The sequence below is a fragment of the Dasypus novemcinctus genome, chromosome 3, assembly GCF_030445035.2.
Source record: "Dasypus novemcinctus isolate mDasNov1 chromosome 3, mDasNov1.1.hap2, whole genome shotgun sequence".
Lineage (NCBI taxonomy): Eukaryota > Metazoa > Chordata > Mammalia > Cingulata > Dasypodidae > Dasypus > Dasypus novemcinctus.
This window is the reverse complement of record NC_080675.1, coordinates 121,305,864-121,322,768: the sequence shown is the minus strand read 5'-3', so window position 1 is coordinate 121,322,768 and position 16,905 is coordinate 121,305,864. Positions and strand designations below refer to the sequence as shown.

At 36.0% G+C, this 16,905-nt stretch overlaps 1 protein-coding gene across 3 annotated transcripts in view; it reads right to left on the bottom strand.

The window, feature by feature from the left end:
• Positions 1-16,905, bottom strand: part of GALK2 (galactokinase 2) — a 210,146-nt gene that overhangs the window by 54,035 nt on the left and 139,206 nt on the right. The gene's annotated exons all lie outside the window — the stretch shown is intronic.

Sequence of the window (16,905 nt, the reverse complement as noted above, 5' to 3'; positions counted from 1 at the left end):
TTCCCCTTTTTGTATGGACCCTTAGATTCCAATAAAATTCTCTTCACTTTCATATTTTAAAATAGAAAAATTCAGAATATGTAAACAATCAATTTTACTTAAGCCAACTGCAAGGAGTGTGTGACAAAAATCCAAATTAAGATGTCAATTTTGGTGACCAAAGTACCTATAAAATGGAATTATGTAGCTAAACTCAGAAGACAGCCTAAAGAACAATAGGTTCTAGAGTGGATAAGAACTTTAGCCACTACTGCTTCCTAAGTCTCTTTTCAACAGACTCTCAATGGATATTTCCCCTATTCTGACAACTCTCACTACAGAGATTTAGCACAATTTTATTCCTCATTTTCTTCTTGCATCTTTGAGGAGAGCTGTCACAACCAACATTTTATGTTTCACATGTGCTTTAGCTCACTTATTGGTATGGCAGAGACATCTGATTTCATGACAAAACTATGAAAACAATGCTGTGTATATATATAAGGTCTCTTGAGGAAGGCAACACTTACTCATAGGCCTCAAGATAAAAAGTTAACAAGAGTAAGCCCTCAAACAAACAAGATACTAACTTCTTCCATCTTATGAAAAAGGTGTGCTCTAAAGAAACAAAAGTTCTTGATATTGAAAATTAACCCTTGATACTGAAATTTTTACTTTATTGTGTCCTTTTCTGCATATTACACTGATCAAATTTAATGTTAAGATATTTCTTTTTCGTAATTTTCAGGAATTATCTTAAGGAATAAAACACAAATTTAAAACATTTAAACAACCATTTTCAAAGATGCATAACCCCAAAATTTTCCAGAAAAAAAAATGTTTCTTTATCTCACTCTACATATCTCTACTCTTCTCAAATTTTCCTACTTAAGGAGGCTGGAGTTAAAGAGAGAAGGAGTAAGTCACAAGGGATAATTACACTTCACAATATCTAATACAGTATTAGGCACACAATAGGCACTTATAAAAATTGTGAAATGGAGCCAAATGAAAAGGACAAAATAAATGACACAGGAATAGTCACTCATTTATCCAATAAATGTTTATCCCATGCCTACTTCAGACTTAGCACTAGGTCAGACAGCTGGATTATAAGAGTTAACAAGATAAGATACAGTCTTGGCTCACAGAAAAACTCTAATTCAGAAGGGAAGATACACATTAAATAAATAATCATAATAAGTATCATAACAGAGAAGTGCAAGTCCTGTGAAATATGAAGGGCACCCCACCTTAGTGTGCGGGGATGGATGGGAGGGGGAGGGCAAGGAAAATTTCCCTGAGTGATATTTAGAGACATTACACATGTGAAATCTCTGAGCTGAGAACTAGCATCATGGCTGATGTGTATGAGAACAAGTATCATGGCTAGAGTATAATGGGGGTAAAGGGTGCTAAAGATGAAGAGGATCAAGAACAGGCACCAGATCCTGCAGGGTTATCCAGGTGGTGGGAAAGACTTTTTTACTTTATTTCAATGAAATGGGAAGCTTTTGATACAGATGTTAAATTCAGGGGGACTACCTGATCAGATTTAAATGTCTAAACCATTGTTCTAACAGCTATTTAAATAATGACTGGGAAAGAGACAAGCATCATTTGAAGAACAGTAAGAAGGCCAATGTAATAGTTGATAAATAATGGGGGGGGGGAGGGATGAAAAATAAAGGCTTGTGAAGGGAAGATTGCCTTCAGTTTTAACAGGCTCAGTTTGTGAGTCTATGATTGATTCATGTAGAGATGTTCAAGAAGGAGTTGGATATAAAATGAGTTGGAGCTCAGCAGAGAAGGCCTGTGCTGAAAATATTCATTAGTAACTTATCAGCATAGAGACAGGAATTGAGGCTGTGAGAGGGCATGAGATCAATAGAACGAGTGATGCGAAAGAAGAGAAGGATTAGGACAATGCCTTGAAGAACTCCGATATTTAAAGGTCTGGTGGAAAAGAATGAATCCCACCATTTCCCCCTTTCTTAAAAACAAACAAACAAACAAACTCTCTCTCTCTCTCTCTCTCTCTCTCTCTCTATATATATATATATATACATATATATATGAAGGAACAGTCAGAAAAATAGAGGGGAAAAAAAACAGGAAGTGAGCTGTAATAGAAACAAAAGGAAGAGAATGTTTCAAGATAAGGAATTAAAGATGATAAGGAATAAGATGAAGACACAATGGATGAGACTAAAAATACATTAGAGGCACATAAGAGCAGATTTGAATTGGCTGAGAAATGGATAAGTGAATTAGAGGACAGAGATACCTGAACTTGAACAGAAGAGAAAAGGAGGGGGGAAAATGAACAGAGACTCAGGGAATTGAATGATAATGCAAAATGTACAAACACTATATATGGGTGTCCTGGAAGGAGAAGAGAATGGAAAAGGGGGTTAAAAGAATATTTGAGGAAATGATATCTGATAATTACCCAATCCTTAGGAAAGATATAAATATCAATATGCAAGAAGGTCAATGTACTCTAAACAGAATGAATCCACATTGAACTACTCTGAGACACGTACTATTCAGAATCTCAAATGCCAGAGATAAAGAGAATTCTGAAAGCAGCAAGAGAAAAGCAACTCATCACATACAAGTGATGCTAAATAAAATTAAGTACCAATCTTTCATCAAAAAAACATGGAGGTGGGAGTGGATATGGTTCAAGCCATTCAGTGCCTGCTTCCCACAGGGGAGGTCCCAGGTTCAGTTCCTGATGTCTTCTGAAAAAACAAAAATAAACAACAAGCAAACAAATGAAAAAACCAAATCAGGGAAGCCAATGTGGCTCAAGCCACCAGCACCTAAAAAATAAATAAATAAATAGCCATGGAAGTGAAAAGGCAGTGGTATGATAAATTTAAGATACTGAAAGAAAAAAAAAAACTGCCAGGCAAAACTGTCTTAAAAATAGGGTGAATTTAAAGTCTTCACAGATAAAACAGGAACTGAGAGAGTTCATCACCGAGAGACTGGATTTACAAGAAATATTAAAGGGACTACCACAGCATGAAGGGAAAAGACAGGAGATGGACGCTTGGAAAAGAGTGTAGAAACGAAGAGTATAAATAAGGGAAACTAAAAGATAAAAAGACAGATAATAGTAAGCTATGCCAAAGGATAAAATGGATGAAGTAAGTAATAAATTGAATATTATGAATTCAACTCCACAATCAAAAGATGAAGACTGGCAGGATGGATAAAAAATATGAGTATCTATATGTTGCTTATAAGAGATTCATCGTAGAAGCAAGGACACAAATCAGCTGAAAGTGAAAGGTTGGAAAAAGACATTCGATGCAAAAAGTAACCAAAAAAGAGCTGGAGTAGCTAAACTAGTAATGGACAAAATAAATTTTAAATGCAAAACTGTTAGAAGAGACAAAGAAAGACATTATATAGTAATAAAAGGGGCAATTCACCAAGACAAAATAAGAAAACTAAATATTTATGCATCTAACCAGTATATCCCAAATTACATGAGGCAAACACTGGTAAAACTTGTGAGAAATAGATGTCTCTACAATAAGAGATGGAAACTTCAACACACCACACTAATCAACAGATAGACCACCTGAACAGAGGATTAATAAGGACACAGACAACTTGAATAATATGATAAATAAAATAGACCTAACAGACATATATAAAACATTGTATTGCAAAACAGCAGGCTATACATTTTTCTCAAGTACATATGGATCTTTCTCTAGGACTAACCATATGTTAGGTCAGAAAAAAGTCTCAATAAATTAAAAAGTGATCATTTCTCTGATCATAATGGAATAAAGCTGGAAATTAATAACTGGTGGAGAAAAGGAAAATTCATAAATATATGCAGATTAAACAACATACTTTTAAACAATAAGAGGGTCAAAAAATATTCCAAGGGAAATCAGTAAATATCTTGAGACAAATGAAAATGAGAGCACAGTATACCAACATCTATCAGATAAAGTGGAGGCAGCAGTGAGGGAAATTTATAGCCCTAAAGGCTTACATTTTTAAAAAAAAAAAAAAAAAGGGAGAAAGGGCTAAAATCAAAGACCTAACTGCAAAGGAACTAGAACTAGAATTGGAAACTAGAACAAGGAAAAAACAAACAAAACAAACAAACAGCAAACTAATCCCAGAGCAAGCAGAAGAAAATAAATAACAAAGATGAGAACAGAAATAAATGAAATCGAAAACAATTGAATCAACAAAACCAAAGTTGGGTCTTCAAGAAGATCAACAAAATAGAAAAACTCTCAGCCAGACTGACAAAGAAAAGAGAGAAGGTAGAAATAAATAAAATCAGAAATAAGAGAGAGGGGACATTGCTACTGACCCCACAAAAATAAAAGAAGGTCATAAAAGGATATTATGAACAATTACATGCCAACAAAGTAGACAATTTAGATGAAATGGACAAATTCCTAATATACACAAACAACCCACACCTACCCCAGAAGAAACAGAAGATTTTAACAAATCAATCAAAAGAGACAGAAGGAGTCATCCAAAACCTCCCAAAAATGAAAAGCCCAAGACCCAATGGCTTCACAGGTATATTCAACAAATCATTCAAAGAAGATTTAACACTAATCTTGTTCAAACTCTTCCAGAAAATTGAGCAGGAAGGAATGCTACCAAACTCATTCTATGACACCAATGTCACCATTATAGTAAATCTAGATAAATATACAATGAAAAAAGAAAATTATAGAAAAATTTCTCTAATGAATATAGATGCAAAAATTCTCAACAAAATTACCTGCTAATTGAATGCAAGAGCATATTAAAAGAATTATACATTGTGAGCAAGTGGGTTTTATCCCAAGTATGCAAGGGTAGTCAACACACACAAAAAAAACAATTAGTGTAATACACCATATTAATAAATTGAAGAAGAAAAATCACATGACCATCTCAAATGATGCAGAAAAGGCACTGAGAAAATACAGCATCCTTTCTTGATTGAAAAAAAAAAAATACCACTCTGAAACATGGCAATGGGAGGAAACTTTCTCAAATCCTAAAGGGTATATATAAAGAAAACCCACAGTTAAAATTGTACTCAATGGTAAAAGACTAGAAGCTATCCTGCTGAGATAGGGAACAAGACAAGGATGCCCACTGTTAACACTGTTATTGAATACTGTGCTACTCTACCTAGAGCAATTAGGCAAGGAAAGGAAATAAAAGGAAAGGACAAAATGAAATTTTCACTATTCACTGACAATATGAACCTGTACCTACAAAATCCTGAAAAATTGAAAACAAAATTTCTAGAGTAAAGAAATAACTTCAGCAAAGTGGTTGGATACAAAATTAATATGTTAAAATAAGTAGCATTTCTATACAACTAGTGAGCCACCTGAGGAGGAAGTGAGAACAAAAAATTCCATTTACAATCACAACTAAAAGAATCAAATATTTAGGAATAAACTTAGCTAAGGACATAAAGGACCTGTATTCAGAAAACTAAAAAATATTGCTAAAAGACTTAGGTCTTCTAAAGAAGACCTAAATAAATGGAAGGACACTCCATGTTCATGGATTGGAAGGATCATTAAGATGTCAATTCTATGCAAATGGATTTACAGATTCAACACAATCCAAATAAAACTTCCAACAGCCATTTTTGCAGAAATGGAAAAGCCAATTATTAAATTTATTTGGAAGGGTAAGGGACCCTAAATAGCCAAAAATATTTTTTAAAAGAAGAATGAAGTTGGAAGAGTCTCACTTTCTGACTTTAAAGTATATTACTTAGCTTCAGTGGTAAAAACAAAACAAAGCAAAAAACAAAAAACAGTGTGGTACTGGCATAAAGATTGACCTACTGATGAAGGGAAATGAATGTTCAAAAATATACCCTCACATCTACAGTCACGTGAATTTTCAAAATAATATTTTATTGAAGTATATCATTCATATATAAATATACATAAACAATAAGTATATAGTAAAAGTTGTAAATTTATAAACCACACATGCATATCATCATGCAGGGCTCCCATACAACTCCCTACCACCAAACACCTTGCATTGTTGTGAAACATGTGTCACAAAAGATAAAAGAGCATTGTCAAAATATTACTACTAACTATAGCCCATATCTTACATTTGGTTTATTTTTCCCCAACCCACCCAATTATTAACACCCTGTATTAGTATTATATAATTGTTATAGTTCAATAGAGAATGTTCTCATATTTGTTCATCTTCCACCACTAGAACCCCTATGTTATACAGTCCCATGTACAGTCAAGTGTTTTTTGTAAGTCTGCCAAAACCACCTAGCTGGGACAACAGTCTGTTCAACAACTGGTGCTGGAAAAACTGGATATCCAAATCCAAAATTTTAATTTATATAAAAATTAACTCAAAATGGATCAAAGGTTAGAACCATAAAATTCCTAGAAGTAAATATAGGGAAACATCTTCAAGATTTTGGGGTAGGTGGTGGTTTCTTAAACCTTACACTCAAAGCATGAGCAACAAAAGAAAAAGGGATAAATGGGACCTTCTCAAAATTAAATCCTTTTTTATTAAAACTTCAAAGTACTTTGTCAAGAAGGTAAAAAGGCAGCCTCCTCAATGGGAGAAAATATTTGGAAACCACATATCCAATAAGGGTATGTGTCTATACATATTTTTCCAAAGAAGAATTAGAAATGGTCAGAAAGCACTTGAAAATATGTTGACTATCACTAGCTATTAGGGAAATGTAAATCAAAACTACAATGAGATATCATCTCACACCTCATAAAATGGTCATTATTAAAAAACAGAAAAAACAAATGCTGGAGAGTATGTGGAGAAATAGGAGCACTCTTTCACTGTTGGGGGGAATGTAGAATGGTGCAGCCTCTATAAAGGACAGTTTGGTGGTTCCTCAGGAAGCTAAACATAGAATGGCCATATGATCCAGCAATCCCACTGCTAGGAATATACTCAGAAGAACTGAAAGCAGGGAGGTGAACTGACATTTACACACCAATGTTCAAAGTGGCATTATTCATAACTGCTAAAAGGTGGAAATAACCCAAATGACCATCAACTGATGAATGGATAAACAAAATATGGTATATACATATGATGGGATACTACACAGCTGTAAGAAGAAATGAAATTGGGACATATATCAGATTATGGATGAACCTCGAGGACATTATGCTGAGTGAAATAAGCCAAACACAAAAGAACAAATATGGTACAGTCTTACTAATATGAACTAAATACAGTGAGTAAAATCATGGAGTTAAAATCTAAAGTACAGGTTTCTAGGAGACAGAATGACAGTTGAGAAGGGGGAGCTGATGCTTAATGTAGATAGAATTTTTAATAAGGTTGATTGTAAATGTGTAGAAATGGATAGAGTTGATGGTAATAGATAACTAGCACTGCTGATTTATAAATGTGATTGTGGCTGAAAGGGACAGTCTAAGGCCATAAATGTCAATAGAAAGAAAGAGGATAATCTAGGGACTATATAACCTAGTGAACTCGGTTGTGGATAAGGATTGTGGTTAATAGTACAAATACAAGAATGTTCTTCTATGAACAAGTACAAACGTACATCACTATTACAAGGTGTTAAGGATATGGTGTTTCATGGGGAAAACACAATTTATTTAACTTATTGAATATAGTTAACAGTAATATTGTAACATTTTTGCATCAATGGCAAAGAATATAATATATCAAGGCTAAGGGTCAACAATAGTAGGGTATAAGGAGTCATGGGAGTTTTCTTTTTGGAGTAATGAAAATGTCTAAAATTGACTAAGGTGATGAAATCCCAACTCTGATGAAACTGGGAGTCACCAATGGTACATTTTGGATGGACTGTGCTAGGCATGGGACTGTATAGTATAGTGAACTCTGTAGTAGATGATAGACTGTGGTTTAAGTACATATATGAAAATGTTTTCTCATTTAGTATGATAAATGTACAATACTAATATATGGTGTTAGTAATAGGTGGTTTGGGGGGAAATACACCAAATGTAAGCTACAGACTATAGTTAGCAATAACAATTAGATGATGTTTTTTCACCATTTGTAAAAACAATGTGTCACAACAAAGCAAGATGTTTGTGGTAGGGTGATGTTTGAGAATTCTGAATGGTATGCATGATTCTATTGTAAACTCACAACTTCTCTAATATAAAAATAAAAGATTTTTAAAAAGATGCATACAGCAATATTTTGGGTAGTTTAATTGTGAGAATGAGAAAAATAGAAATAAAATAGTACTTGGAAAGAAATGTGAAGTGTAGGGAACACTTCCTCAACCAGGATCAATTCTCAGTTCCAAGCCTCAGTTCTCTCAAATGTTCTATTCATACCATGTGCCATTCTGGGTCTTCTATAACATTTAACTTCTGAGTCACTGTTTGGAGAATGTGATCACATACTGTCTTATTTTCTTTAACCATTTCCCATTTTATAGCCCCCTTAACTCCAACATTCTATTCTCTACTCCTGTGTCCTCTATCCTTTTATATATGTTTATGCTCTTAGATAGCCAACAACTACTCAATGAACACTCCTAGACAGATGGATCAGGGGTTGAAACTGCCATTATTTTCGTTGAGAAATTAGACCAACTATGGTAACTTCCTATCAATTGTCCCTAACTCCCATCTTTCTCCACCCACAGACCTATCCCATAGCCTGTGATTCATAGATATAGGATGCCCTTTTCCCCACAAATGCCACCTCAGAAGATTCAACTCTGTAATTAATACAGCTTCCAAATACCTAGACTTAGAAGGGTCCATCTCTTAGTTTATCTCCTGAGTTTGGAATCATATTGCTTTTTATCCAAAGATCTATTGCTGCAGTCAGAATGTTACCCTAAAATTTGGGGAAATAAAGAAAGTGAAAGGAAACAAAGAGAATAAAGATAAGTGAAGTTGATAAAAATATCCAAAAGATAGTAATAGAAGGAAGCTATCTAAATACGGTAAAGTGCATACATCAAAAACCTACAGCTAGCATTGTACTCAATGGTGAAAAACAGAAAGCTTTCCGACTGAGATCAGGAACAAGACAAGGATGCCCACTGTCATCATTGTTATTCAATATTGTGCTGGAAGTTCTAGCTAGAGCAATTGGGCTAGATAAAGAAATAAAAGGCATGCAAATAAGAATGGAAGCAAGTGAAAGTTTCCACAGTCACTGATGATTTGCTCCTATATCAAGAAAATCCTGAAAAATCTACAACAAAGCTACTAGAATTAATGGACAATTCAGTAAAATGGCGGGATACAAGATTAAAACTAAAAATCAATAATGTTTTTATATACTACTGATGTGCAATCTGAAGAGCAAACCAGAAAAAAAATTCCTTTTATAATACTGACTAAAAAAGTCAGTATTTAGGAATAAACTTAACCAAGAACATAAAGGACCTGTATTCAGAAAATTACAAAATATTGCTAAAAGAAACCAAAGAGGACTTAAATAAATGTAACATCATTCCATGTTCATGGATTAGAAGACTAAATATTGATAAGATGTCAATTCTACCAAAATTGATTTACAGATTCAAAGGAATCCCAATAAAAATCACAATAGCCTTTTTTGAAGAAATGGAAAAGCCAATTATCAAATTTATTTGGAAGGGTAAGTGGCCCAGAATAGCCAAAAATGTCTTTAAAAATTTTTTTTAAAAAAGAGCAAAGTTGTAGGACTATCAATTTCTGACTTTAAAGCATATTACTTAACTACAGTGGTAAAAACAGCATGTTACTGGCATAAAGACAGACAGATTGACCAATGGAATCAAACTGAGGACTCAGAGATAGACCCTCACATCTACAGTCAAGGGATATTTTACATGGCCAGTAAGCCCACCCAGCTGGGCCATAACAGTCTATTCAACAAATGGTGCTGGGAGACCTGGATAGCCACATCCAAAAGAAAGAAAAGGACCCTTATCTCACACCTTATACAAAAATTAACTCAAAATGGATCAAGGACTTAAATATTAAAATGACAAACACAAAACACCTAGAAGAAAATGTAGGAAAACATCTTCAAGATCTTATGGTAGGTGATAGTTCCTTATACCTTCCACCCAAAGCACTAGCAACAAAATAAAAAAATAGATAAATGAACATCCTCAAAATTAAACACTTTTGCACCCCAAAGGACTTTGTAAAAAAGGTGAAAAGGAAACCAACTCAATGGGAGAAAATATTTGGAAATCACATATCTGATAAGGGTTTAATATCCATGATATATAAAGAGATACTACAACTCAACAATAAAAAACAACCTACTCAATTAACAAATGGGCAAAAGACTTGAAAAGACAATTGTCCAAAGAAGAAATACAAATGGCATAAGAAATACATTTTTAAAAAATGTTCACCATCACAAGCAATTAGGGAAATGCAAATCGAAACTACAGTGAAATATCATTTCACACCTATTAGACTGCTAACTATTAAAAAGTCAGAAAGCTGTAAATGTTGGAGAGGATGAGGAGAGATAGGAATGCTTATTCACTATTAGTGGGAATGTAGAATGGTACAGCCACTGTAAAGGATTGTCTGGCAGTTCCTAAGGTAGTTGAACATGGACTAGCCATGTGACTGGGAAGAGGAACCCAAAAAAACTGAGAACAGTGACATGAATAGACATCTGCACCAATATTCATAGTGGCATTATTCACAATTGCCAAAAGATGGAAACAACCCAGGTTTCCATCAACTGATGAGTAGATTAAACAAATTGTAGTATATATATACGATGAATATTATGTAGCAGTAAAAGAAATAAAGTCATAAAACATATGACAACATGGATGAACCTGAAAGAATTATGTTGAGTGAAGCAAGCCAGACACAAAAGGACAAATACTGTATGACTGCACTATTATGAACTAAATATATTGTGCAAACTCATGGAGTTAATAGTTAGAATATAGGTCAAAGAAAATAAGAGGATAGAGAATTAAAAGCCGATAGTTAATCTGTGCAGAACTAGTTAAAAAAAGGGGGAGGGGTTGTTTGTAAATCTTTGGAAATGAACGGAAATAGAGAAAATCATGGTGTTTGTGACTAGCAGAGCTATTATATGGGTATGACAGTGGTTGAATGGGAAAGTCTAAGGACATGTATATTATGAGAAGAAAAGCTGAAAATGTCACATGGGACTACATATTAATGAAACCTCATGTAAATTATGGACATGGGTGATATTGTATACATAAGACTTTTTTCAATTTTTTAAAATTTATTGAAGTATATCACTCATACATAAACATAAATAAATAAGTGTATAGTCATAGTTGTGAACTTACAAAATAAACATATATAACATCACACAGTACTCTTATACCTCACCCTACCACCAATACCTTCCATTATTGTGAAACTTTTTAAATTAATGATTAAAGAGTATCCTCGGCAGCGAACTTGGCCCAGTGGTTAGGGCGTCCGTCTACCACATGGGAGGTCCGCGGTTCAAACCCTGGGCCTCCTTGACCCGTGTGCAGCTGGCCCATGCGCAGTGCTGATGCGCATAAGGAGTGCCGTGACACGCAGGGGTGTCCCCCACGTAGGGGAGCCCCATGCGCAGGAAGTGTGCCCCGTAAAGAGAGCCGCCCAGCGCAAAAGAAAAGTGCAGCCTGCCCAGGAATGGCGCCACACACACGGAGAGCTGACACAAGATGACGCAACAAAAAGAAACACAGATTCCCAAGCTGCTGACAACAACAGAAGCAGACAAAGAAGACGCAGCAAATAGACACAGAGAACAGACAACCGGGGTGGGGGGGGAGGAGAGAGAAATTAAAAAAAAAAAAAGATAGAAAAATCTGAGTTGAGTAAAGTTTGACTTTAAAAAAAAAAAAAAGAGTATCCTCAAAATATTACTACTAACCAAAATATTTCCCCTACTCACTCTATTGTTATTATTATATCATTTATACATGAACATACATAAACAATAACTGTAGAGTAAAAAATGAGAACTTACAAAGCAAACATGCATAACACACATAGGGGTCCCATACATAAACCCTCTGTGAACACCTTGCATTGTTGTGAGACATTTGTTACAAATTATGAAAGAATATTGTCAAAATCTTACTATTAACTATAGTCCTTATTAGAGGTTTGCAATAATTAACAAGCTGTAGCTCAGTTTTCCCTGATATGCATTGGAAAAAGGCTAACCCCATTCCCCATAAGCCTACATGTTTAAGGGTTTGGCACTTCCCCACAGGTTAAATTAAAAAACCACATAGACACAGGAGTAAAGGGAAATGAAAACCTTCCCTACCTACATATCACAGGGAAATAAAACTCCTACAGAACAAAGAAACATCTGCTCCTTCAGCATTCCAAGAAACCATAACTCCCTAAACCACTATCTTCTAGTCACTGTCAGGAAAAGTTTTCATCTCCAGGGCTTCCTATTGGCCCCTGCACTTCACTCAGACCCTCAACCCCCTCCCACCAACTATCATTCCCCCGCCTAGGAAAGTTTTGTATAAATCCAAATCCCCCCCTTCCAGGGGCAGGCTGAAGTCTCTCTTCAGACCCCGTCCATTGGGAGAGCTTCTCAATAAATCTTTCTTTGTCTATAGTCATATCAGTCTCATGTCCCAGTAAGCACCATATTTTCTCCAACAGTCCTTATCTTATATTTGGTGTGTTTTTCCCCAACCCACCCTATTATTATTTTTTACATATATTTTTATGACAGAAGTTGTAAACTTACAAAACAATCATTCACATGTGCAGAATTCCCATACAACACCCCTATATCAACACACCACACTGTGGTAGAACATAGTTACAGATTATGAGATAATATCAGACTATTACCACTATCCATGGTCCATCTTATACATTTGGCACACTTTTTCCATACCCCCCCCCATTATCAACGCAGTACATCTTTGGCATAGACGCATGAATATTACATTATTACCCTTAACCACAGTCCATAGGTCTCTCAAGTTGTATATTTACCATACTTCTCCACATTCCCATCTCCCTGCATAGCGATGTACATCTGGTTTAGTTCACAAAGGATACTCGTGCCTCTATACCATCAATCACAATTCTCATCCACCTCTGAGTTTATTGTGTTATTCATTCTCTAGCTTTCTGCCAATTGGTATTTATAGCCCTAGACTATGCTTTTCAGTCACATTCCCATTTATAAACCCACTGTTACTCACTATACTGTGTTACCATTTATTCTATACATTTCTGCACTTTTACAGTAAAGTTAATTAAAACTTCTACATATATTAAACATCAGTGGTCCATCTCAGTCCTCCTCTTATCTCCTTTAAGAATCTACCACCTACCACCAAGTCTTGAAGATATTTCCCTACATTTCTTCTAGAAGCTTTATGGTTCTTGCTTTTATTTTTAGGTTTTTGATGGATTTTGAGTTAATTTTTTAATAAGGTGTGAGATAGGGGTCCTCTTTCCTTCTTTTGGCTATGGATATCCAGTTCTTTCACACTATTTGTTCAATGGAGTATTCTGCCTGATCTGGGTGGGTTTAACAGGCTAGTCAAAAATCACTTGGCCATAGATGTAAGGGCCTATTTCTGAACCACCAATTCCATTGCATTGGGCTATGTGTCTGTCTTTTTTCCAGTACTATGCTGTTTTTACCACTATAGCTAAATAACATGATTTAAAGTCCAGAAGTGAGAGTCTTCCAACTTGACTTTTCCTTTTTAAGATGTTTCTGGCTATTCAGGACCCCTTACCCTTCCAAATAAGTTTGATAACTGTGTTTTCCATTTATTTTAAAAATGCTGGTGGAATTTTTATCAGGATTGCATTGAATCTGTATATCAATTAGAGTAGAAGTGATATCTTAATGATATTTAGTCTTCTAATACATGGGCATGGAATACTCTTCCAATTATTTAGGTCTTTTATGATTTCTTTTAGCAATGAGTGGTAGTTTCCTGGATAAAAGTGTTTTACATAATTGGTTAAGTTCATTCCTAAATATTTGGGTTTTATCTATCATATTTTATTTACTCCACTGTTTTGACAATTTTAGTTACTTTTATTGACATAATTTTCATTTCCAAACACTCTTCCAGGCCCCTCGCTCCTGTCTTTTCAGGCTGTAGTACATCCTTAGTATTTCCTGCAAAGCCAGTCTCTTGGTTACAAACTCTCTCAATTTCTGTTTCTCCGTAAATATTCTAAACTAACCCTCATTTTTGAAAGACAAATCTTGCTGGATATAAGATTCATGGCTGGAAGTTTTTCTCTTGCAGTGTCTTAAATATATTATATCATTGTCTTCTTGCCTCCATGATTTCTGACGAGAAATTGGCACTTAATCTTATTGGGTAACCCTTATGTGTTATGCATTGTTTTTCTCTTTTCTCTTGCTGCTCCAGAATTCTCTTTGTCTGTGACATTTGATATTCTGATTAGTTTGTGTCTCAGGGTTGGTGTATTCAGATTTATTTGGATGTGAGTACATTGTGCTTCTTGGACATGGATATCTATTTCCTTCGATAAGGTTGGGAAATTTTCTACAATTATTTCTTAAATATTCCTTCTGTCCCTTTTCCCTTCTCTTCTCCTTCTGAGACAAATACGTTTGCATGTCTCTTGATGTCGTTTATTTCCCTGAGACCTTGTTCAATTTCTTCTATTCTTTTCTTCATCTGTTCTTTTGTATGTTCACTCTCAGAGGCCATTTCTTCAAGCTCACCAATCCTTTCTTCTGCCTCCTTAAATCTGCTATTATATGACTCCATTGTATTTTTTATCTTTTTTTAAAAGATACATAAATCACAAAAAATATTACATTAAAAAATATAAGAGGTTCCCATATACCTCACTGCCCACAACCCCCATACTTCCCACATTGACAACCTCTTTCCTTGGTGTGGTACATTCATTGCATTTCATGAGTACATTTTGGAGCATTGCTACACAGCATAGATTATAGTTTATGTTGTAGTTTACACTCTTTCCCAGTCCATTCAGTGAGTTATGGCAGGATATATACTGTCCTGCATCTGTCACTGCAATATCATTGAGGACAACTCCTAGTCCTTAAAATGTCCCAATATCACACCTCTTTTCCCTCTCCCTGCCTCAGCAACTCCCATGGCCACTGTCTCCATATCAGTGATATAATTTCTTCCATTGCTAGAGTCACAATAATTCTATAGCCAGTGTATTTTTATTTCATCTATTGCATCTTTCATTCCCATAAGATCTGCTATTTTTCTATGTATGCTTTCAAATTATCTTTGTGTTCATCCAATGTCTTCTGAATATCCTTAATCTCCTTAGCCATCTCACTGAATTTATTAAGGAGATTTGTTTGAACATCTATGATTAGTCGTCCCAAATCCTTTATGGCATCTGGAGGAGTATCTTATTCCTTTAACTGGGCCATATCTTCCTTTTTCTTGGTGTGGATTGTAATTTTTTTATTGGTACCTTGGCATCTGGCTTACTAGATGTATTTATTCTGGGTGCAGTTTCTCTTTAGTTTAGGGTTTTCTTGCCCTTTCTCCCTTTCTGGTTGTGTAGTAGAAGCCAAGGATATAGTTGGTGCTGTAAGCTATAGAAGCTCAAGCTGCCCTCATTGCCCCAGGAGCCAATGAAGTTTCTCTCAACTTTCTCCTTTGCAAAGGGTAGGGACAGAGCCACAGCCATGTTTAATAATCCAAGTCCTGCAGGTCTAGACTGTAGTTGCCCAGAGAGACTAATGAAGCTTCATACCCCTTTCTCCCTTACTGGATAGGGGTCAGAATTGCAGGTGTGGGCAGCAATCTATGCCGTGCAGGTCCAAAATGGCCACAGTGCCCAGTAGACTTCCAACTATTCAGTCCATGCCAGCCAAATGTACCTGCAGCTACCCAGACAGGCTGGTGCAGGGCCCACCAGCTTCCTCCCTGCTTGAGATGGGGCTGAATCCTAGGACAAGGCTACAGGCCAATGTCAGTGAAAGAATCTGGTCCCTACTGTCATTGTGATTTTCAGTTGACCCAGCTTCCCCTCTTGCTGTGGGCAGAGTTAAAATGGCACCTACTAGCCTCTTTCTGTCTTGGACAGGTTCAGACTTTAGCTGTTCTTAGGATTATACTTTAGGCAGCCGAATTTACTAATCAGTAGCTGAAATATGTGGCCAACTGATTCTTCCTCCCCTGTGTTTGGGAAATGGTGCTTCCACTTCAAGCCACAGAATAGCTCCTGAGTAGGATGATCACTGGCTTCTGCGGTATAGCCTGCATTTTCCCAGAGAGGCGGCACAGGTCCCCCTAGTTTCCTCCCTGCTTGAGGTGGGGTTGGGGCTTATGCTAGAGTTGTAGTCTTATCTGGATGGAAAGAAGCCAATCCATACAGCACTGTGCTTTTCAGTCAGCCCTGTTTCCCCTCATGCCAGGGCAGAGTTAAAATGGTAGCTACCAGCCTCTTTCTGACTTGGACAGGTCCAAACTTTAGCTATTCTTAGGATTATACTTTAGCCCGCTGAATTTACTAATCAGTAGCTGAGGCTGGTGCCCAACCGTCTCTTCCTCCCCCGTTTTTGGGAAGCAGAGCTTCCAATTCCAGCCATAGAATAGCTCCTGAGAAGGCTTGTGCTGCCAGTGGAGGATGGAGCCTATGGGGCATGGAATGCTCTACTTACGAATCTTCTCTGCAGATGGGTAGTCTCCTCCTTCCATTCTTTCAAGGATGTTGCAGGATGCTCTTCTGGTCTCCTGGAGACCCCAAACAGGTGCTTTAGATAGCTCTGTGTGAATACTAACTGCCCTGTAGCACAAGCTGACTCCAGAAGGTCCTTACTCTGACGCCATCTTGCTGGGTGTCCCACATATATAAGACTTTTTACAAAATATAAATACAAATAAACTAGAGAGAAGGAAACACATAGCAGCTATGT